This window comes from Crotalus tigris, unplaced genomic scaffold (assembly GCF_016545835.1).
Source record: "Crotalus tigris isolate CLP2741 ecotype Arizona unplaced genomic scaffold, ASM1654583v1 scf7180000024167.7108832, whole genome shotgun sequence".
NCBI classification, from domain to species: Eukaryota; Metazoa; Chordata; class Lepidosauria; order Squamata; family Viperidae; genus Crotalus; species Crotalus tigris.
In genome coordinates this window covers 6,719,314-6,730,244 of record NW_024100417.1, presented here as the reverse complement: position 1 = coordinate 6,730,244, position 10,931 = coordinate 6,719,314, and the positions used below count along the sequence as shown (strand labels likewise).

The 10,931-nt window shown below is 35.9% G+C and overlaps 1 long non-coding RNA gene across 1 annotated transcript in view; it reads right to left on the bottom strand.

Annotated features, from left to right (window-relative positions):
* Positions 1-10,374: 10,374 nt before the first annotated feature.
* Positions 10,375-10,931, bottom strand: part of LOC120299012 — a 45,528-nt gene continuing 44,971 nt past the window's right edge. Inside the window, exon 2 of the long non-coding RNA XR_005554300.1 lies at positions 10,375-10,814. This is a non-coding gene — a long non-coding RNA (uncharacterized LOC120299012). The remainder of the gene's footprint in view (positions 10,815-10,931) is intronic.

The window sequence follows — 10,931 nt, the reverse complement described above, 5'->3', positions numbered from 1 at the left end:
AATTAAGTCCTTGGGAAAGATCCCCAATGTAAGAAAACCTCCAAAAGTGAAGGGAGAGGGCAACACCCCCACTCCCCCATAGGCTAAAGCGGCAAATTAATCTTTAAGGGGGAAAGAAATAAAATAAAAAATTAAATACTACAGTCTGGATAAATCTAGAAACTAAAAAAGCCTGCTAAGATTATATTCAAAGGATTTTGATAAATCTATAAAAATAATAAGAATAAGAATATTTTTTTTGTCTGAAAAAGCTGGAAAACAAGCAACTATTGATACTTAGTGGAGAATTAGAACATAGAACATTAACAACACTTATTGAAAAATTGGCAAGATGCCCAGAAACAAAGAATAATCTGTTCCCTTGAACTTTAATAACCCTCAAGAAGATAGTTGGGTGGGAACAAAGAAAGAATAGATACTGGACCAGCCATAAGATTAAATAGTGTCTGAAGGAAAAGAAATATTCTGACTGTTGTTTATACTCAAGAATTGTCTACAGAAAAAGAAAAACTTTGATTCTTGGCTAATCTTTTAGGGGGGAATTTACAGGAAGGACTCAAGGTGGCTAAATATACTGAATTGCAATTTTGACTGGTTGATAACTGACCCCTGAATAAAAGAACTGTTATAAAATGCTGATTTTACTGATGCCTTGACAATTGGAAACACCATGGATTACAAAAACCATATATAAAGATAAGAACTATACAAAACTGGGTTGTTTGGATCCTGAGTTTGGCTGATTTGATAAGGCTAATTATAGAGACTACGATACTGATGAAATACTATTTGAAGGAGGTAGACAACATGGATATTGCACACTTATAAAAATTAAGACAGAAAACCACATTTAATACTCATTCCTGAAGAATCTAGCTGGGAATAGCAAAGACCTCCAGAAGCAACATTTCAAGACAAGACAAACACTTTCCAGGAGGAGATGTATGCAATGCTATGACAGATACAAATGACAATGGATTCAAACCATGAGGGGATAAAAAATAACATTGACGACATAAATGAGCACATCTCCAATCTAAACCTACAATCAAAGACACTCAGAAAGTGATGGTAAAGAATGAACAAACAGATCAGATAATAGAACACAAACTAGAAGAAAATGACTTAATCAGCAAAGCTACAAATGAAGAGAATTACAATTTAACACAAACAGGAAGAAACCTACAAGATTCTGATAAGATACAATAAAAATAGAAAATATACTTTATTCACCAGAACATTAAAACAAACCTGAGGATAAGAAAGAAGAGCTAACAAAATGGACTATAGAACTGCCATTAGAGTTTGGGAGACATAAAACATACATTCTACACATTCTGACTTCTTCACTCCCAACAATACTTACAAAAATACAAGAACTTTCTGGCAAGTGGAATATATCAACTTGGAAAGCTACTTGGCAAAAGAAGGTTAGAGACAGATTCAAGAGATTTGACTCACCCTACCAGATGGAGTATTACATGAGCAAACACCTTTTGAATACAGTTAAAAAAAAGATAACTTTGGATATAAAGGGGCCTACAATAAGAGGGATAAGAGATATAAGTAATATAGTATTTTTCATAATATATGAAATGTAAAAATATTGGGATGATGTATGTAGATGAAAAGTTTGAAATCTAAAGGTAAATTAAGTTGAAGAGAACTAGGACTAAGGAATGACCAAAATACTAAGGGGAAATTAAGCTTAAATAAGAATTTTGAAAATAGGATATATAGTGATTTAACAAATTAACTTTTACAAATATAAGTGAAATTTAAACTGATCAGAAAAGATGTTATAGGTAGATCTTATAAGATAGATAAGCAGTATAGTACTTTTGTAATGCATGAAATATGAAAACATTGGGATGGGATATCTAAATGGAAAATCTGGATATTTAGATGATTAATATTGAGAAAATTATGACTGATAAGAATTGTTTGAAAGTTAAGGGGAAATCAATAAGAATAAGAATTATGAAAATAGGATACGTGGTGAACTAATAAGATGATTTTTATAAAGACAACACAAGTTGATAAGAAAAAATGTCACATGGATGCTATTATTGCTGGTACAAATGTGGAAGAAAATGTTCATATTTAATCATTTATGCATTGCAAATATTAAGAATTATATTTGTTTAAGGTTGAAGAAGGAGAATACTATTGGGAGAAGGGAAGATCAGAGAAATATACTATTAATTAATACACTAATTATGGAATTACAAAAATTAATTATTATTGACTGTTAATCAACTACTATTGATTGATTTTCTCAAAATATATGAACCAAGACAACACACTGTACACTAGGCACTAAGGATTGTTATTGTAAAAAATTAATAAAACATTTTTTTAAAAAAGAAACTGACTTCATGTGTTGGATAATATATCTTTTCTTGAGTAAAACTACAAAGTTTGTTAAACTGGTTAAATCAGCCTTTTCCAAGCAAACTAGTGCTCAAAAGTTATTAACTGGTTCTGTTATTAACTGCTTGTGGAAGAATGAACTGCTATGAAACTATCAAGGTCACAGTTTTTTTCTCTACAGTAGTCAGTCAGTTGTCCAGTGTCAGCTCTACAAATAAGCATGGCTGCAGCCATTTTCCTTCTCCTTCTAGGTTGCCACATAGAATGGAGGGAGGGGGTTTGTCCAGGTGCTTCATTGGTCAAAATAATCTTTTGTCTCATGGGAACCAAGGTCAGAGACTAAGACTAGAGGTCCCAAGACTAGAGATGAGGCGTTGCATAAAAAGCCCGCCAAATAATCATATTGGGGAATGTAGTTGCTTGCATAGTTTTATGAGTGGGGCATTTAACTTTGTATTGGAGAATTGTTACTTGTGTATCCAGACTTGGTTTCACTCTTGACTATGCCGATACTTTGTAACTAATAAACATGTTCTTTGAGGAATTTGCAAGCCTTGGAGTTCTGCTTTATTTGTCTGTCTGTTGGAACTATGACATCCAGCTTATATACGTAAGTACTTGCAGAGAAAGGAGAAGTGAGGAGGAAGGATTGAGGAAGCACTTGAAGGTTGGCATATAGAATTCAAAGAAAAGAAGTATAAAAGAAGCAGAGAGAAGAATCAGGATGATGCCTGAAGCAGCTGAATCTAAAATTCAGAAAATCTGCAGAAAAAAGCCAGCATAGAGAGGACATAGCCCTGGACTCTATACAATGCCATGAACAAACTCACATGGTTCAGGTGCTGGAGAACTGGGCAAGAGAGGATAAATTTTTGCTCAGTCCTCAACCTTTCATTTTTGGGTTGGGCTTTGGAAGAAATGAATTATCTGGACCTGTTACACTTGTAGTTCAAGTGTGGGTAAAGTACTGAGACAGTATTAATCCCACTTATAGATAATCCTTGCCTGTCTCAGATTAAGGGTGGAATATCCATCCTGAGCCTTCTTGATATACTTCAGCTGAGAGGGTTAAGAATGAGTTGCCTTAAATGTTTTTTCTCCTTCCTCTGAGGTTGATTCCAATTGGTACAGATAGGCAGTGTGCCCTTCTGTAAAGGCAACTGCTTCAGTATTACAGATGCCCCTTTCAAAGGGCTGTCCGAGGCATTGGGACCAGGATATTAGTTAATGGAGTTTTGTGTAAATATATATATATATGGTTAATAACGCTAAAAATATGAACCCTGGGAATATTCATATCAAAAATAAAATGAACACCAAGGTAATAAAACTATAAAAGTTTAATTTAAAAACGCCAAGCTTTCGCCGTCACCTGCCAGCATCATCAGGGCTAAAGCGCCAGGGAGTGAGTCTCTTATAAGCAAGCCAAAGTCTGCGCCCGGCTCCTTGATCTCGTCATCGGGCCTAATTGGTTAAATTGTACTTCGGCGGTTCGTTTCTTCCTGCTCCTCTTAATTACGTGTATATCCTCATCTATCTTTCTTTCCTTGGATTCTAAGGTAGGTGGAGTAAGCTCCCTACCTCTCTGGTTGTCTCTATCCTTTAATCCATTCTCCCCCTCGGGTCTGAGTGGTAATTACTCCCTGGCGCTTTAGCCCTGATGATGCCGGCAGGTGACGGCGAAAGTTTGGCGTTTTTAAATTAAACTTTTATAGTTTTATTACCTTGGTGTTCATTTTATTTTTGATATATATGGTATATATATGGTATATATGGTATATATATATATATTTGGTATATATATATATGGTATATATATATTTTTGATATATATGGTGTATATTTTGAGATTGCTAATTGGGGAAGATTCAACTTGGGTTTTTTGGGGTGGGTGTGTTTGATGCCATTTTTTATTTTGCTCCCTGTTCAGAGATTCAGTAGATAGATGGGTGGCCCTATAAATATGGTTAATAAATTACAAATAGCAAACTTTTTCATGTCCACCGTTACCCCATATATGAATATTTATTGACTTGATTGTGATATCTTTTTATGAGAGCTGTGTGCTTATCATCTGGCTGAACAATTTTAATGGTTATATAAATCAGATACAAATTATGAGAGCAATTTGGAAATAAGCCTCCGTTTGGTTATCAATGACACACACACACATATATAGAACTTTTATTATACACATTAGAAAACTACAACCGTTACATTACTTTTTGACATAATTGCCATTCAAATTGAAACACTTGTCATAATGTCTTATAAGGTAGTAGTTGCTTGGTGCCAAATCTGGGCTATAGGAGGGAGGGTGATCAAAAACATCCCAACAGAACTGCTTCAAAAGTTCTTGGGTCTAGCAGTGTGCGGGCGAGCATTATCGTGAACCAACACCACACACAGAAGTCAGCATGCTGCAATGCTTGTTATGGATGGCTCATCTGAATTTTTGTAATGTTTCACAGTAGACTTCTGAATTGATGGTTGAACCACTCTCCATGAACTTCATTAGCAGTACTCCTTTGGCATCTTCACATTTGGCGGGATTTTCTATGGCAGGGCTTTTCAACCGGTGGTACGCGTATCACTTGTGGTACATTAATGAGTGGCAGGTGGTACGCAGCGCTGCCTAGCCAAGTGTAGTAGGGGAGGGAAAGAGCCAGCTCAGGCAAGGACTCTCAATGAGAGAGTCCTCTGGAGCTGCAAAGGCCCAAGGCTCACTTCTGGCTCATCCTCCCCCATGAGAAAGGAGGAGGGGAGTGGAGACAGGAGAGCCTATGAGGCAGTTTGGGCAGGAGAGGGAGAGAGAGACAAAGCAGCAGCCTTGGGAGGAGGTAGAGTCAGCTGCACTGAAGGGGAAGAAGGAGGGGGAGGGTGGGGGGAGAGGAGATCAAGCAGGCTGGCCATGAGCCGATCTACAACTGCTGTGGCAGCCACTTGTGCTGGCAGCAACAAATAGGCAAGAAATGCAGCGGGGGAGGGGTCGCCCTCCAAAAGGACTGATAAAAGGCAGCAATGGCTGGAGGTGAGGCACAGAGGAGGGAAGGAGATGGAGAATGGAAGGATTCTTCTGTGCTTTTGTGACTTTGAAGTTCTGGGATTTGTGCAATGAGGGCTTTGTGTTCTTAAGGAGTGTTTGGCAATTTCTATTTGGCTGATGGCTGGTGTTAGCTTCTATTGCTCTGCTGTTGTTAGCTGTAAGTTTTGCTGCAAGGGATTCTGAAATATTTTTCTCTTGAATGGATTTTGCCTGTAGCATTCCTTTACTTATGAATGGAGCCATTTGGGGAGGCTGCCTTAGCCTGCAGCCAGTACTTACATTTTTTTTCTTCCTTAAGTGCCGGCTGTGCTCCTTACTTTCCTTTCTTGTTAGCTAATTCTTAAAGGGGAATGTGCCTTTTTAAGCTAGTTCACGCAGCAGCTTGTCTTTTCTGTCTCTGGAGGCCTTTCCTTGTTTGATCAATATTTGGAAGAGGGAAAATATGGGGGGGGGGTTCAAATTCTTCCTTCAGAAGGAGATGGGAATGAGAAAAAGGTAGGCAGGGAAGGGAGGGAGGAAAGAAAGTCCCGCCTTAGCACTTGGCCACCAGAAGCTCTGCCATTGACTTTGCTTGTCAAAAGGTTGCAGAAGGGGATCACACGACCCTGGAACACTGACCATTATAAATATGAATCAGTTGCCAAACATCCAAATATAAATCACATGACCCTGGGCATGCTGCAATGGTCATAAGTGTGAAAAATGATCATAAGTCATTTCAGTGCAATTGCAACTTTGAACAGGTTTTTGTTTTTTTGGGTCATCAAGTTTTTGACATCTTGCTAGGTGGTACTCGAATATTGCCATATCCTAAAAGTGGTACAATCGGTAAAAAGGTTGAAAAGCCCTGTTTTATGGCACCACTTCTGGTATGATGTTCACAATAATGCTTGCCCACACACTGCTAGATGCACCCAAGAACTTTTGAAGCAGTTCCATAGGGATATTTTTGATCACCCCTTCCATAGCCCAGATTTGGCACCGAGTGACTACTACTAAGGAATTTCAAACCTTGTAAGACATTATGACAAGTGCCTCAATTTGAATAGCGATTATGTCGAAAAGTAATGTAATGGTTGTAGATTTCTAATGTGTATAATAAAAGTTCTGTATTTGTGAGTGTCTGTCATTGATAGCCAAGTGGAGGTTTATTTCCGAATTGCCCTTGTATAAAGAAATTGTGATAAGAAAAGAATTTGGGAATATCTTCTTGTTAATTAGAAAAATAATGAAGTATTGGTTTAAAATCAGACTGTTACCTGGAATTAGCTTTGTTGGGTAACTATAGTGGTTCACTTTATTGCAATATCAATAACAGTATCAACTGTTAAAAACTTGTCCTTGATCTTATTTATCTTTGCTTAGCTATCTCTTCCCTTATCCTCTTTGCATGCATACATTATGACTTATGGGAGTATTGTCAGTTCTCATTTCTCTTGATTTCTGTTTTACACTTTGTATCCTAAACAAGTAAAGAAAAAAAACTGTTGTGACAATAGCAGGAGATAGATGCTGTGGAATAAACTCATTGATGAAGTTTTCTCTAAGTGATCTCTTAAAACTCAAAACCTCTATAACACGATTTGGTCCTAGAGAAGGATTGCTTAGGATTACTTCTTTCTTGTCAATGTGGTGGACACTGATTATTGGAAAGTGAATTCAGGAAAAATGAAGCCAAGCTGTATTTTAGTCTGATTGCATTATTTTTGGATTTTTTATCCAGGTGCAAGTGAGATATTAAGTAACTGGAATGATACTAAAAAGCCTATACAGGGTTGTCTTCTTCCTGGGATCCCAATAAAGTTAATTTTTCAGACATTCTCATGTTCTCCCCTTGCCTAGTTTCTTCAAACTAGTGATGTGATTTTTGTCAAAAAAAAAAGTGAATATTTCACAGTTGTGCAGTTTAGGGCAAGGACTTAGTGATATTTTTTTTTTTTTGAAAAATAAAGATTTTATTGGTTTTTTTCATAAATATATGTTAATTTTTCCAATCAACGAGTTGTCTGGGATTAGCTATGCTAATACATATTCAATTCCTAATCCTTCATTCTTTCCTTAACCAACAATAAAATAAATCCCAAATTTGATAGTAGTCTGTGTCTTCTTTATCTTTCAGTCTCATAGTTAGTCTGTCCATCTCTGCACATTCCAATATTTTCCTGATTATTTCTTCTTCTGATGGCAATCCTTCATTCTTCCAGTATTGTGCGAAAATTATTCTTGCTGCTGAGGTGATGTGTAAGATTAAATATAGACTCTGCTTATTAATCTTTTCAGGCATTATACCTAGTAAAACAGTTCAGGTTTAAAATCAACCTGTTCACCCAATATTTTTTCTAACCACGTATGTATCTTTCTCCAATAAGCCTTAGCCTTGTCACATGTCCACCAAATGTGGTAGTACATGCCTATATTATGTTTACATTTCCAACATCTATCTGACATATTTTTAAACATTTTTGCTAATCTTGCTGGTGGCAGGTGCCATCTATAAAACATTTTATACAAGTTTTCTTTATATAAAGTTGACATTGTTAGTTTGTAGTTTCTCTCCCATAACATTTGCCATTTTTCTAGTTCTATATTATAGCCAAAATTTTTCGCCCATCTTATCATTGTTTCTTTCACTTGTTTGCTTTCCATTCCCAAAATTAACAAAAAATTATACATTTTCTTAATTAATTTCTCATCTGAGGTTAACAAAATCTTATCAAACACAGTTTAATCGTTATAAAATCCATACATTTTTATATCTTTTTCATATCTACTTTGTGTCTGTAAATGTGCCCACCATGACAAGTTGATTCCCTGGTTTTCCAGTTCTTGTTTAGATTTTAAATTCTCATCAATATTTAGAATATCTCTATATGCCCATATTTTTTCAAAGTCTACCAAGTTTGGATGTACAAATGCCTCCATCATTGATAACCACCCTGGAATTTTTAGATATATTTTAGCTTTAATTTTTTTCCATACTGTTAACAAGGAATTTCTTACAAAGTGATTTTGAAAATACTTATGGACTCTGTTTTTCCCATACCATAAGAAAGTGTGCCACCCCAATTGTAAATCATGTCCCTCTAAGTACAACAACCTTTTGTTTCTAAGCATTAGCCATTCTTTCACCCATGTTAAAACAGACGCTTGATAGTACAACGCCCATTCCGGCAGCCCAAAGCCTCCATTTTCCTTAGCATCTTGTAGTGTTTTCATTTTAATTTAGCTTTCTTCCCCTGCCAAATGAAGTTCAAAATTAATGAATTTAAATCTTGAAAAAAAAATGTCTCAAGTTTTATCAGAATTGTTTGAAATAAAAATAAAATCTTCGGCAATACATTCATTTTTACTGTAGCAATTCTTCCTAATATTGACAGCTGCAGATTTTTACATCTTTACAAGTCTAGCTTTATTTACTTCAATAATTTTGTATAATTGTCTTCTTTTATTGATGAGCATTTGGCCGAAAGATGAATACCTAGGTATTTAACTTTTTTCCACTATCTGTACCTCTCTTTTCTCTAGCATTTGCCTTTTTTGTTTATCTGTAAGGTTCTTAACTATTACTTTAGTTTTTTCTTTATTTATTTTTAATCCTGCCATTTCTCCATACTCTTTTATCTTTCCCCATAGCTTAGGAATCTCTAAAGGTTCTTCCAAGATCATCGGCAAGTGCTTGTAACATATTTTCGTCTTTTATTTTCAATCCTTTAATTTCTATGTCCTGTCTAATCCTTCTATTTAACACTTCCAAAGTAAAGATAAATAATAATGGAGATAGTGGACACCCTTGCCTCGTGCCTTTTCTTATCTCAAAGCTCTCAGTGTAATCTCCATTCACTATCACTTTGGCTGTCTGTTTGTTGTTGTCACTTAGTGATAATTTTACTTATCTTTCTGTGAGAGTAGGAGTTACCTTGTTTTCTCCTTGTCTTCCCCAATTTCAACTTCATTGTAAAGAAAAAAACAAGAAATAGAGAGAAATATGTTACATATCACAAATAGTAGCATAATAGCTTTTTAATAGAATAAAATCATTCTAAGCTTTTTTCAGTTTCAGTTTTGTTTAAGAAGTGTGCAAAAAGTGCAAACCCAATTAAATCTTTTTTTTATTAAATAGAAGAATTGATGTACATTAAAGAAATTTAGTGTGCAGAAATGGAAAATAACAATGTTTAGTTTGCTAATAACAGCTGTTTTAAGCTGCAGGATATTCTTAACCTGCATCTTAGCAGGAATGTCATTATCTAAAGGCTATCAAAAGTTTATTTTCTTATTATTTAATTTTTATTGTTGTCAGTAAAAAGTAATAAAGATGAATGCTTCACAGAAAAATGCTTTACCGAAGCAGTACTAACTTTTCAAAAGTAAGAAATTTTAATTATATCAACTTGGGAGCTCTTAAATTGTTTCTAAAAAAAAAAGTGAGAAACTGAAATGTTATATTGTTACAGATAACCCTTGACTTATGTCTATTTACTTTATGACAAATCAAATTAAGGACAGTTTTGGAAAGAGTGTTTCACAGCCTTTAAAACACTCTTTGACAATCACAAAACAACACACTCCGCCATGGAAAAGGGATTATGGACTATGGTTCCAAGTGTCCTGTGGTCATGTGATCACTATTTGCAATCTTCCCTGCCAGATTTCCCAGAAAGTCAATGCTTTTTTGCTTGGATTTTGGCTTTGAAGACTAGTGTTAGGGATGGTTTTTTACCATTTAAGGCTAAGTATGGAACATCCATTTTGTTTTTATATGTGGTCTTTATAGTACGATCTATTTAACGATTTAAAAAGTTTCAGTCAATTGTCATTTGAACTCCAAATTATCAAGCCAGCCTATCAGTCCATCCTTAGGCCTCCCCTAAACAAATATAAGCAAAATTCAATTTTTTCTGTCCAATGAAAATCATATCCTTTCATTCCAGAGAGAAAAAAGCAATTCAAAGTTGTTCATCAATCAAAGGTTTATAATCCAAAGTATTCCATCATCTCAATCAGTAATGCATGTTTCTTCTACCAGAGAAATAGCTCCATGACAAGGCTCTAAAAATCAGTTAGTGTTTGTATTTGTAATCCAGGCAGGCTGGTTTACAGGTTTCAAAATAGTTTATCGTCTCTGCCACACAGATAAGCAGCCCAAGGGTTCCCCCCCCCATTTTCCCAGCTGCAGTCTTCAAAAGTGAAAGTTTCCAAGTCTTATCTGACTTCTGGTTCCGGATTGTGATGCCTTTGGATGCACAGGGGGAGGCTTTTCCCTGCTGTCTGTTTTTCCTTCGTCAGAAGACCCTGGAAAGGGTCGAAAGTCGCCCTGGAGGGGTGACCACCATTGGGGAGGATCCTTGCAAGATCACGGCAGCCCTTCTGTTTGATCTGAGGCAGCTCCCTAGGACTGACGAAGAAAAGATCAACCATTAACATGTTGCACCAGCCGAAAGTCCCAATAACAGCTAAGCATATGAAGCAGGAGTGGAGGATTTGGGTGAGATCTTTTTTTAACCTCTCTTTT